Raw genomic sequence first — 13,387 nt, forward strand, 5'->3', positions numbered from 1 at the left:
AGATTACAGGCATGAGCCACAGCACCAGGCTTGTCTTTCCATTAACATTTTAGTATCTAACCTGGTACAAAAGTTTAATAACTATTTTGAATTACATTAAATATGTATGTGTGTGTATATAATGTAGGCATGCATGTATATATAAGTATATACACATATACATTTATACATAAATATGCATACATATGTGTGTAGGTATGTGTACATGTGCATGTGTGCATATACGTATATATAAAATACACAAGACTAAAATGCCTTATAATCTTAGGAAGAAAAACATCCACATAACTGCAATCTCCTCACTGTCTTACTGTTTCAGGGTCCTCATTCCACACACAGCCTTATTCTCTCACAGCAGTCTTTCTTTATTGCAGCGCAATTGCAGGGAAACCTGCCTCCCATAGCAACAACCCCACCAACCTCCTAGGAAAAGGAAGACACAGTTTTCCTACACCTATGTCCACAGGAAGATGACTTGACCTCTTAAATTTTATCATGCCTGATTTTTAGCTTATAGGTCAGAGAACTTGGCAAAATGAAAGCCATTTTTGTCAAACCTATACCTAATGAAATTCTATTATTTAAGCATATTTCATTACCCTAAAACAAACTACTCTTCCACACATCCCAAAACAGAACACAGTAATTTCTCTGGTTAAACAGAGTTTCTTAACATAGCCCTTTTAAGCAATTACATTTTAAGTAAGAAAATGGTCTTTAACCAGTTTTCTAATTCTGGTTTGTTTTTCAAATTGATCTTAGTGGGTTATGGAATACATGGAATCATTTGAATCAGGATTTGATAGAATGGGCAGAGTTCTGAAAACCTTCAGAATTTGTTTTAAATCCTACTTTGACTGTTCATCTAAATAACAGTTTTGACAGCCAGCTTTGTCTCTTGCTGTCAGCCGCACCCTGCATCTCCCAGGAACCATGACAATAGTCAGGAAGTAATTCACTAACATTTATTGAGGACCCATTGTGTGAAAGGTATGTTACCAGGAACCTCACAGGAAATAGGCCATAAGAGCCTCACCACTGAAGAGGTCTCTCGATTAAAGCAGTGCTACAAGACAAATATATTCATGAAATAGGCACATTACTGACAGCATGAATACATGTAAACATGCCCAAACACCTGTATGTATAGAGATTTAACTAATAGTGATCATCACTGTTTGGGTGCCTATAATTAGGATAAATAATTTTGCAAGACTTTGTAAATAATTGAATATTTAAAGGTGGGTAATCAAAGTAGAGATAGAATGAGTTACAGAAAGGGATATTTACTATAATATATAATTGCTGTGATACAAAACATAGAAAAATATCTTACTCATTTTTTTTTACCATATCCTGTCACTTATTTATGCAGTTGAACGAGAAAGAACTATAGAAAATACCCATTTAATAGAAAGTACCCATTTAATAGTATCCACTTTGGGAGGCTGGGCTGGTTGGATCACCTGAGGTCAGGAGTTCGAGACCATTTAATAGATAAGTAACAGCAATCAGAGCAATCAATAAACCTAAATTTTATTTAGACTAAAATGCCATCTTGGAAGGCCGGACGCGGTGGATCACGCCTGTAATCTCAGCACTTTGGGAGGCCAAGGCGGGCAGATCACGAGGTCAGGAGATCGCGACCATCCTGGCTAACATGTTGAAACCCTGTCTCTACTAAAAAATAGAAAAAATTAGCCAGGTGTGGTGGTGGGCACCTGTAGTCCCAGATACTCTGGAGGCTGAGACAGGAGAATGCCATGAACCCCGGAGGCGGAGCTTGCAGTGAGCCAAGATCATGCCACTGCACTCCAGCCTGAGCGAAAGAGTGAGACTCCGTCTCAAAAAAAAAAAAAAAAAAAAAATGCCATCTTGGTTTCTACAATAAACTAAGATTTTAAAAATTCACCAGAGTAAAATTGGCTTATTTTACTTTCTTAATGCTTTTAAAGTATATATTTATTATGGAGGTATTAACATTTAAATAAATCAGATTGAGAAGAATGCCATAGTGTCAATCATGTGATTTTTATGAAATTATTCTGAAATTGTATGAGGGAAAGGAAATATGATCTAGCTGCTGGGGTTGCAAACAGCCCGTCACTGTTAGATAGCTGAAGTGCCACATCCTGCATCTTGTTAAATGTAACTCAGTCATCTCTATTTCTAAAAGAAGGGTCTTTATTTTCATCCTGGCACTCTAGTTTTAAAGTAGACTGAAGCCTAAGTTTGTTTAAAGCTACAACATGCTTATTCCTATAAAATAATTAGTGACATTCGAACCACTTTCTGATAGACTCAATTTAGTAAGAGACTAAGTGGCTTTCCACATTTATTGAATTCACATTTGAACGTACTGTTGAATACATTTGAAACAGTATTTTTGAGGGACTACAATAGGAATGAACTTTCAAAATTCTGGATAGTGTTATAAAACATGATTCTTTAAAGTCTACTGAATATATCACACTACTTATAGCTAATAAATCTAGGAATTTTGCCATGGATTGACACTTACGCATAGGAATTGTAATTCTATTCAGATTGTGGCAATTATATTTTCATGCTTAACTTTATACTGTTTCTAGACTTCTGGAAATTATTATGAAAAAATAAATATGGACATGAATTGTTTTATAAATTTAGATATCTGTAAGAATTCATCTTATGAATTTAAATGATATTTTTGTGGGTGTCTATTTGCAGATCTGAGAAACTGTTAAAAGATAGTTGCATAACTGTAATCATTGTCATGTTTTTGCCAAGGTATTTTAACAATGATACAAAAAGTAAAGAGAGAATGTTCCTGTTGAAACTATTATAGTAAAAATTCCACCAGAATGGAAAATTAACTTATTTACCAGCCAATCAGGATTCCCTAGTGTTCTGAAAACAGCATGAAACAAAACTTGTTGAGTAGTTAAAATAGTAAAGAGTGCTATTGACCTATGAGATGTAATGACTTGAAATATAAATAGTAGCAGGAGATATTCCCATAATAATTGTACAGGTGTTTCACCTGTTGACCTTAACTTCTCTGCTTCCTAAAGTTAACTATGACACTTATCTGGGAAAATAATTTGCTCTGAAATATAAATACTCACTAACTCATGCAGTTCGTAACTAAGGTTATTAAAACTCACTCACATGTTGAGGATTTTGTACTAGTGATGGGTCTTCTAATAATTTAAGGCTTGATTTACCATAAAAGATACGATTCTTTCTGTGCAAGCCACGAAAGATGGAGGATCTCAAATGCACATCTGGCCAAGTGAGTCACCAGCAATTTGTGAAGTGGTGAAATGTTGCTCTCTTTCAATTTGCAGCTGCCTACAGTTGCAGGGTTGATTAGCAAAGGCAACCTCATACTTGTTAGTCTAAGTCATGGTTTCTCTGCTTACTACTGCCCTCTCCAATCTTCACATTTTAATACACATGATCTGATTCTTCATGGTCAAACCTACTGCATTTGATATATAAATTTAGCACATTTAAAATGTATCATGTAATACTTAAAGGGCAACTTTTCAAGCCATAAAATTAATAAGAGTCTAGATCCTCCTCTCTTTCATTTAGCCTTTGTGGTACCTATAGCAAGTGATTCTCAAGAAGTTGCCTCCTGGTTCTCCTAAAGGGCATTTCGGAATCACTAATTTTTCTCCCCAGTATCTACATGATATCCTTATGCCCCATGTTCAATTCTGATGCCCAGAAGCTTACCCAAACTCTGTGACTGCAAAATCCGACTCCACAGTGTTGGGGAATGTGGGACCCTGGGTGTCCTTGTATTTGGCAATAAGAAAATATATCCCATTTGACAGCCATGATGGGAGAAGGGGGTGATCAACTGCTTTCTAGACGGAGAAACTGACATTTATATTATATTGCTACAAATTCTGATCTTATGACTTAAATCCAGATGTTCTGTCTTATACAATACATGAATTTTCACAATTGTGGTGCTTTATTTCTTGAGAGTTTCACAGCCATCATTCTTAATTTTTAAATTAAAAAAAGAGAATATTACCATTGGGAGACACTACACATTTAGAAACACTGTAGAATACTCATTTTGATTATTATCTATATGAGTAACATACTGTGATAGTCCGCCAGCTATAGTAAATCTGAAGAGGAGTCTTTAATCCCAAAAGAGATATATAATTGAATCAAAGTTAATAACAATGACATTTTCTATGTTTTGAAGGAGAAACTAAACATATTTTGTTTTGTGAACTATAATATAGTTATTTTAGCAGCATTTTAGAATTCTCTCTAATGCCATGGCCTACATTCCAATACACGCTTAACATAAAAGCACGAACAACTAGTGCAGTTATATCTACAAAGAGGCCGGGTGTTGTGGCTCACTCTTGTAATCCCAGCACTTCAGGAGGCTGGGGCGGTTGGATCACCTGAGGTCAGGAGTTCGAGACCAGACTGACTATCATAGTGAAACCCCGTCCCTACTAAAATTAAAAAAATTAGTTAGGTGAGGTGGCACACACCTGTAATCCCTGCTACTTTGGAGGCTGAGGCAGGAGGATTGCCTAAACCTGGGAGACAGAGGTTGCAGTGAGCCGAGATTGTGCCATTGCACTCCAGCCTGGGCAACAACAGTGAAACATTGTCTCAGAAAAAAAAAAAAAATATATATATATATATATACACACACACACATATATATATACACAAAGAAATAATTTCTACAAAACTGTTAAAACTAGGAGATTTCTGAACATAATATTTTAATTAGTATACATTTCCCTTGACTATTTAATTAATTAATCCATTAATTAATAGGATAGACTTTACTCTGTGCCAAATTCTATGCTGAGCATTAAAAATAAAATAAGAAAAAAAAGGCTCCTCTTCCCTTTGAATTTAGAGCCCACTGAGGAAATGTGATACAAAGCAATAAGAACTATAATAGATAAATGCACTCAACACCGTGGAAACATAGGAAGAAGGAGCTCCTAGAATACTTGCAAAATATTGTGATGTATTATGCAAGGCTTTTTCAAAAATATATAAAGTAATCCTATATACTGAGTCCCTAATGCAAAATCTTATATCCTGAGTCCCTAATGCAAACTGTAGGCAGATTAGCTTTAGGGGAATACAATAGCCCTTAATCATGAGTAATCCAACAAAATATGTAGACAATCTGTCATCAGCTAGAGTCTTCTAGAAGAACAGAGAAGATATTACTAGAAGGGATGAAAAACAACACAGGAATTAATGAAATTAGTATAACAGTATAGATGTACTAAAAAATTAGGCACATTATGCCAAAATAGGTACAGAAAGATTTATAGATGGTTTATATAAGTTGGGGCAGGGAAAAAAGAGATAAATTGGCATTAGGACATTCATAACTAGGAATATACATCTCTATCCTAAAAAAATACCTATGATTAGTTTTGTAAGTCACAAAGACTGGTGCCTAAACATATCTCAAAATTTTGTTGAATGAATGGATAAATATAAAGGAAACAATACAAGATATGTGATAAGTAAAATGTTTTCAATGGTTACCAGTTTTGAGAGTAGAAAAGAGTATATTTAAAATTATTTATCTGGAAACAAATTAAGTGAGCTGGATTGCACACTGTGGCAAGCACCTACCAAGTCATGTCAACAGCCCAAGAAAGAGACTACTACATTAACTCGGTTTGTTGAATTTCAGTTTTCCTATTTCCATAAGTGATTGCAATTTTGATTTAACAGAACAGAAAGAGGGTTTACAGCATCAATAAATGTGCAGTGAGTATTTAATAGATGAAATTAGACCACTAAAATATCAGATTATTATTTATTATTTTTAAAATTGACAGTAAAATTGGATGTATTAACTGTGTAGGACATATTGTTTTAAAGCATGTATGCAATGTGGAATGACTTAATCTAGCTAATTAGCATATGCATTTCCTCCCATAGTTATCACTTTTGTGGTGAGAACACTTTACATTTACTCTCTTAGCATTTTTCTAGAATTCAATATATTGCAAACTATAGTTGCCATGTTGTACAATTCTATCAAAAATATCAAATATCATTTCAACAAAGTTACACAATGAGAACTACACTCATTGTTTTAAATCATTGGTTAAAAAAATAAATTAATTTGTTTTCCTCATATATAATCAGCACATTATGATAGTTCACTGATAAAGCTTTAGTTGAGATGGCAAAGTGTATGTGAGAACACAATTGCATTGGGCGAACATCGTTTTTGTCTCAAAAGGAAGATTATAAAATTTAATTAGATGTTTGGGGATCTTTAAAGTGCTTTAAGTCACCAAAGTTATGTATCAACTTTAAAAAATCAACCAAGAGAATACTCACGTTGTCACTTAAGTCCTCAAGTCAAACTTTTTCAACTTGAATCTGTAATTTAAGAAGATTCAAAGTTAGACATATTGGATGTTTTTTCTGTTCTCCTTGATACAACAGGAAAAGGAAAATGAATTTATGTTGATTGATTTTCAAAGAGATTAGTTCTATGGATATGCTCTAAGAAAAAAATGGGATTTTAAAAAACATATTATTGTCAATAATCAAAACATTGTTAACTAATAAACAAGGCATTTTCTAATCTCCTCCATAAGGTGACAGCTGCTTTTGTAGCCAAGGCAGTGAAATTAAACCTGGAATATAATGCTACTCTACACATTGAGGGGCGGGGAAAGAAGCATAAACTGGATCAAATGATGTTTTACACTTGAGACAATATGGAATAAAAATAATCGAAGTCATTTTTTTTCTAACTATTGCAACTTACAGAAATCTGTGCCCTTAAAAAGCAGAATGCACTGTAGATTTTGAATCACCGTTTACCAAACAGTTGATTTTGCCATTATAATAAACCCTTTTAAGGAGCTTTAATTCTAGGTTTCAGCATTCCTGTTCTTTATCCTTGCCAGCTTCAAGCTCATTAAAAACATTTAAAACAAAGAAAAAAGTCCTCTTCCTAGGCCACAGAGATTGTAATAAACTTAACATCTGAGGTGCAACGTTCTTTTTCAGTGGATAACAAAGGGGAACTCTATGCATCTGCTTTGCGTGAGTCAGATATAAAGTAATCCTTTAAACCATATTGCTTAGTCTCTTCACTTTGTTTATTTAGTGTAGACCTACTTATTTATTTATTCAGTGAAAATGTGTGTGATATGCCTTTACTGAAAGCAAATAGCTAATAACTTAATATCCTGAAACACCCAACAGCCAACCTGCTCATTTCATTTGTATTCCACAGATGCCTCATTTTTTCCTCCTCACTGCCTAGCCTGTACTGATCAGTATTAACAATGGGATTTTTGTCTCACTTGAAAACTTTCTTGTTCCATTTGAGTTGAGGTGGAGACTCTCACTTAAAAAAAAAAAAAAAAAGGGAAAAAAACAGGTATTTTCAGTGTTTCACTGCTTTTAATATATTAATATTCAGGAACACTGCATTCATTCTTCAGATAATCTCACAAAGTAGCTGTAGTGATGACAAGACCCTTAAGCAGATAGAAATGGCAAAGAGAAAATGCCACTTTAAAACATTCTGAAATGTTAAAAATGTGTTGAATTTAAGAAGACAAAAGAAAAGAGAGACCATAGCAGTGATAAATCATTTCTATAACCGGATTTTACCTACATTTGGCAAGTGGGATACTAACCATAACTTATGAAATTTTATGCATCCCTTCTCTTGTCACTCTCTTTCATCCCCCACTCAAACTTACCAACCTAATAAAATTCACCTACTGGCTCCATTACTCAAACTCTCAGGGAAAAGACAGTTTACCACTAGAAGACTTTCCCTGTAATTTCTGATAACCTAAATTGTCTAGGATTTTCTTCAACTCTACCGCCATCATTAATGACTATTTGAACAGTTTCTGGTCTCCTTCTGTATTATTTTAATATTAAGGCTTATCACATCAATTCATTTGAAAAACAAGGAATATTTTTATGTTCTGAGTCCCTATTTACTTTAAAGTTTCATAAACATTAATATTGCAAAAGAAAACAGGAAAACACAAAACTTTTTTTTTTTTTTTTTTTTTTCCAAACTGTTACAAATTCAGTCCAGGGGAAGGAAGAGCTTGTTTTACTGAAATCACTATTCATGATGAGGGTGGGTCAGGGCATGGCGGGGTGGGAGAGTCAAAGGGAGAGGGAAGAGTTAATGCTTCCCTACAGATTGAATTCTCTTTGCATTTTATCAATTCCTTCTCTCAACTCATGCTTTCACATGTTGTTTATACTGAAAGCATTCATAAGGGTCAGATTCTAAAAAGTTTAACTTAATTTCTTCAACATTGCTTTTAACCTGCCACCCCCAGTTTCCAGCAACAACTACAATAGTTCCTAAATCACTATCATTTTTGGCTAGAATGAATAATACATCAACTATTTAGTTTCTCCAATTAATAGAATGTCTTCTGATCGTCTAAATAATTTTTTCACCCACCGAATTCTTTTTTAGAAAAAAGCGAGGTTCAAATTTCTTGTATAGAAAAAACCTTCATTAAAAATGAATTTCCAACATCAGAAGGCAGAGCAAGGCAAATGTTTGAGTATGACATTTGCTGAAATTCTGTTGATTGTAAGCCTTTCTCAAATACTAATGAAGCATTCCTTGAAGGAAAAAAAAGAAAAACGGAAATAACAGATGTTGATTAAAAAACAATATGTTTTTTACATGTCTCAATTGAAAAACACCTTGCCAAGAATACTAAAATTTGTGTTTTTAGTACTGGTTTCCTCTTTGGTGTTATTTCTTAGAAGAACAGATTAACTAACTCATTTAAAAATTCCTAATTTAGTAATTTCCTTTAAAGAGGTCATCTGCTTCTGAGGATGGCACACTTTTGGGGATTTCCTGTATCTGATCACAATAAAATGGGTATGGAAGGTGAATTGCAGAAAGAGGTGAGATTATTTAATCAAGTGCGTCGTAACTTCAGGTACATTTTGTCCACTAAATCTTTGAAGTACATCTAAAACACAATTTCTCCTTATATTCTTTTCTGGACAAATACAGCTAGTATTTCTACCTAACCATTCACAGAGAGATTCAGGGTATGTATAACCAAGGAAAGTACTTAGACGGCTATCTCCCAAATTAGGAAACAGTGCTGCTCTTAAATTACAGTGTTTATTATTATCCAAATTTGTTTCAATAATAGCAAAATATAGAGAGTGAACATTTTAAAATTATACACATTGGTTTCATCCAATACATGAAAAGATAAAAAATACATAGCCAATGTGTAAATACTTTAATATGTATCGTCTGTGACTACAGAGGTCTTTACTGAAAAACAAGTTAACTAACCTGTTGTGAAATGGGAAGTGTTGTTCCTCTAGAAAATCAAGCACACCATCCAGAAAGTTGCCACTGTCAAAAATATTAGCAGTCTGTCTCAGTACAGAGGGAGGTGAGGTTAAAAACTACTGATTTGACAGAAAAGTATACGACAGCATGATCATCCTATGAAGCACCTGCTGAAATTTAACTCCATGGCAGGAGTTAATCATATTTGAAAGCTCGAATTGTTAGAACGTATTAGACACTCAGTTACAAATACAGTTACATATAGTACACGGTGTAAATTGTGGGTTAGAAAATAATTGAAAATAGACTACTTAGGGGAAGAAATAAGAATATTTCACTTATACCTTAAATAAAATTCAATGTTAAAAGGCCAATATAAGGCTGGGCACAGTGGCTCATGCCTGTAATCCCAGCACTTTGGGAGGCTGAGGTGGGTGGATCATTTGAGTTCAGGAGTTTGAGACCAACCTGGCCAGCCTGACCAAACATGGTGAAACCCTGTCTCTACTAAAAATACAATTAGCCGGGTGTGGTGGCAGGTGCCTGTAATCCCAGCTACTCGGGAGGCGGAGGCAGGAGAATCACTTGAAACCGGGAGGTGGAGGTTGCGGTGAGTAGAGATCCTGCCACTGCACTCCAGCCTGGGCAACAAGAGCAAAACTCCGTCTCCAAAACAAAAACAAAAACAAAAAAAGGCCAATATAATATTTGTGACTTTTAAAAAGTAGTAAGTGATACAGTAAAATAAAATCAATGGTTATGGTGTCAAATACAGCAAGTTTTCTAATTTCAGAATTTAGGCCACAGATTCTCAGAGTAAGGAGTGATCCGGCCGGGCCCGGGGGCTCACGCCTGTAATCCTAGCACTATGGGAGGCCAAGGCCGGCGGATTGCCTGAGTTCAGGAGTTTCAGAACAGCCTGGGCAGCACGGTGAAACTCTGTCTCTGCTAAAATACAAAAAATTAGCTGGGCGTGGCGACGTGTGCCTGTAGTCCCAGCTACTCGGGAGGCTGAGGCAGGAGAATTGCTTGAACCCGGGAGGCGGAGGTTGCAGTGAGCCGAGATCACGCCACCGCACTCCAGCCTGGGGGACCGAGCGAGACTCCGTCTCAAAACAAAAAACAAGAGTGATCTTTGGAGGAGTGGATTAAAATCTGCATTGTACACATGCAGCCAGATTCCGATAGATTCTGACACCGCCCATCCAGGTCCACCCATACCTTGCTTCTACTTTAGTTGAGAAATAAGTTGAAGTTTGATTATCCTCAGGTATTTGGGGATATTAAAAAAAAAAAGTTAAACACAATTTTATTCAACTCTGAGCATAGTCAAATGAGAAGGCAGTAGAAATATAATATTCCAAATGCTTTTGTGAGTCTTTTTCAGGCATTTACTTTCTTCTTTCGTTTTTTATTTAACATTTGAATTATCTGTGTGTGGCCGGACATTTCTAGTGTTTTATAATTTAATCAGTCCAGGACAGTTAGTTTGCCTGAAGAATATACTATTTTTACATTTCTTAAATAAAAAATCTGCAGAAAAGCAAATATAAATGCAAACCTATGAAACTTTTAAACATCTGGGAAAACAGGAAGATCATAAATAATTTGGAGGATAAGAAAAATATCAAATATAAATAATCATATCATAGTTTATAAAAAATAGTGTGTATGTGGAGGTGTCTGTGCTACCAACTTCCATGCATCAACATTAATTTAAATTATTCGTTTTATGAAATGAAATAACTTTGTCCTGATTTTGTGGTTCAAAATCCAGATTTTATGTTTTTCTTCCCCCATGGAGCCATTTTTGACCCTCTTTTATCTAAATTTACTTACAGCCTTTTGTTTTACCTAGAGCATATAAAAATGTTTTAGGATTAGACATTACACAGGTGAAATGGATACACTTACAAATTTTATTATCCTGTTTAGTTTTGACAAAATAAACTTGCTCTTCTATTCGAGAAAACAAGAGTAAAAATATAAATATATTTTAAGACATATAAAATATATACTAATGAAAATGGTAAAACTATTTAAAGCATTTAAACTAATTATATGTGAGATTTCAATAGGATAATTCATTAGTCCAATCCTTGAAATAATCCCAAAGCGACATGAATTCCTCTGCAGAATGAATGTCTATAGAGAGTAATCCATGGAAGACAGACAAGCCTCTTGTCATTTGTAGCCTTAATCCATTGCCTGGAGCGTGAAAAGTGCCTAGGATAACAAGTGTGGGAATCAGTAAAATCAACATTATTTTTGGATTTTATTTTCTTAACAATACTGGCTGATCAATAGGCTTGCAGAAACTGACAAATACAATAAGATCTGTTTGATGAGTCAATCTAGTGAAGTAGAGAGAGAATTCCTCCTCCCTTTTCCCCATTCTCTCCCTCTTTAAATCCTCCTCTTCCTCCTTCTCCACCTACATTCACACAAACCACACATCCAAAGGCAGAGAGGGAGAGACAGAGAGAGAGAGAGAGAGAGAGAGAGAGAGAGAGAGAGAGAGCGCGCTGTGCTTTCTCTATTGGTCTGTAGACATTAAGTAATGAAAGCTGTAGTAACAATGCTTAGATCATTTTCTTAAGAATACTAAGCCACTTTCAGTAGGTGTTTATGTTTTTAATTGTGAGACTCACTCTCTCCCTTCAACCAAGAAGTTTCCATACAATTGAAGTTGAGCCTCTGGATTCCAAGTGCTGTTCTGGAGGTGGGGGGTGGGGAGTGGTGGTAGGACAGGGTAGGGCAGAATCATTTGGGGAATAAAGGAGAGAAAGTTCTGTCCTGTTAACTTTTTTATACATCCCCTAAAGATTCTTGTAAAAATATCAGCTTTGAGGAAAACTGAATGAAAAATAAGAGAGAAAATTGAGAGGCCACAGCCAACTACTTGTTTCAGAAGGAACTAATGGCGTTCATATGACTGCCTGAATACATGCCTATACGTCCCACAGAAAATTTAGTAACCCTTCAGCAGCTCATGAAGACACAGAGATATTCTTTTCATGTTACTCCTTGACACTCAGCAGGGACTTTTGTGAACTTTGTCATCTTCCGCTGCCCTTTAAACCAAAACTAGGGAAGTGTCTTTAATTAATGAGATGTGATGCATTAAAAATGTTAGCCAGAGCATTCCAGAAGCTGGAAAACCATAGATGTTTTTAAATTCTGAGTATCCTTTTGGGAATCCCCCGTTGTAATTTATAATTCTCAAAGGACCTATATTTGTCTTGAACTGATTGTTGGAATGGGCTTTACTAGGAATTTCTTCCCTGAAATTGCAGTGGGACAGAGGAAGGGGGTGGTTGAGCCCAGGGGGTTTGTTGGGAGGAGGGAATGATCTCTAACAAGGCTTTAAAACCTTCAGTGGTTAAAGTTGTATTGATGAGGATATATAGACACACACACACACACACACACACACACACACACACACACAATGCATAAGTTCAGCAGGATTGTATAATGAGCATGAATTGTAAATTTTGTAGGTAGCAGAATTCAGATTTTTAAAATCAAAATTGCACCCAAAAATGGCTATAAAACAACGCTTGCCTTGGGAAGTAAATTTATAGCTACATGCCTTTCACAGGCACGCCGGAGGGTTCTGCTCCCGGCTCTAATCTCTACGAGATGTTTTTTGCATGTGTTGTGTGACAGGAGGGAAGGGGAGTGGGTTGAGCTCGCCTGTTCTCCCATTGTCAGCCAGTCTAGTGAGTGTTGGGGAAACCTGTCTGTGGGATCTTGTGTCATCTCCCCCTACATGCGTACAGGAAAAGTCCGCGCTGCTCACGGTTTCTCTCTCTCTCTCTCTCTCTCTCTCTCTCTCTCTCTCTGTCTCTCTCTCTCTCTGTTTCCCTTTCATTCTGCTTCCCCGGAGCCGAATGAAGCAGAGAGCAGGATTAGAGACTGCCACCGGCTATCAGAGGAGCTTAGATAAAAGGAACTGGTTCTTAAGCACCACTGCAGCAGACCTTGTTAATTTTTTTTTTTTTTTTTTGCTTTCCACACAACAGTTGTGCCTCATTATCCGGTGCCTGG

General features: G+C 35.8%; 1 protein-coding gene across 10 annotated transcripts in view; it reads left to right on the plus strand.

The window, feature by feature from the left end:
• Window positions 1-13,387, plus strand: part of SEMA3A (semaphorin 3A) — a 515,603-nt gene that overhangs the window by 287,925 nt on the left and 214,291 nt on the right. Inside the window, exon 1 of one of the 10 annotated variants that reach the window (XM_063667666.1) lies at window positions 12,816-12,833. The exons of 8 other annotated variants lie outside the window; for them this stretch is intronic. The gene's annotated coding sequence lies outside the window, so the exon portion shown is untranslated. Of the gene's footprint in view, window positions 1-12,815; window positions 12,834-12,924; window positions 13,060-13,387 lie in introns of those variants that run through there. One more of the 10 variants, XM_054495891.2, reaches the window with a different exon arrangement.

This window comes from Pongo pygmaeus, chromosome 6, assembly GCF_028885625.2.
Source record: "Pongo pygmaeus isolate AG05252 chromosome 6, NHGRI_mPonPyg2-v2.0_pri, whole genome shotgun sequence".
In the NCBI taxonomy this organism is placed as follows: Eukaryota; Metazoa; Chordata; class Mammalia; order Primates; family Hominidae; genus Pongo; species Pongo pygmaeus.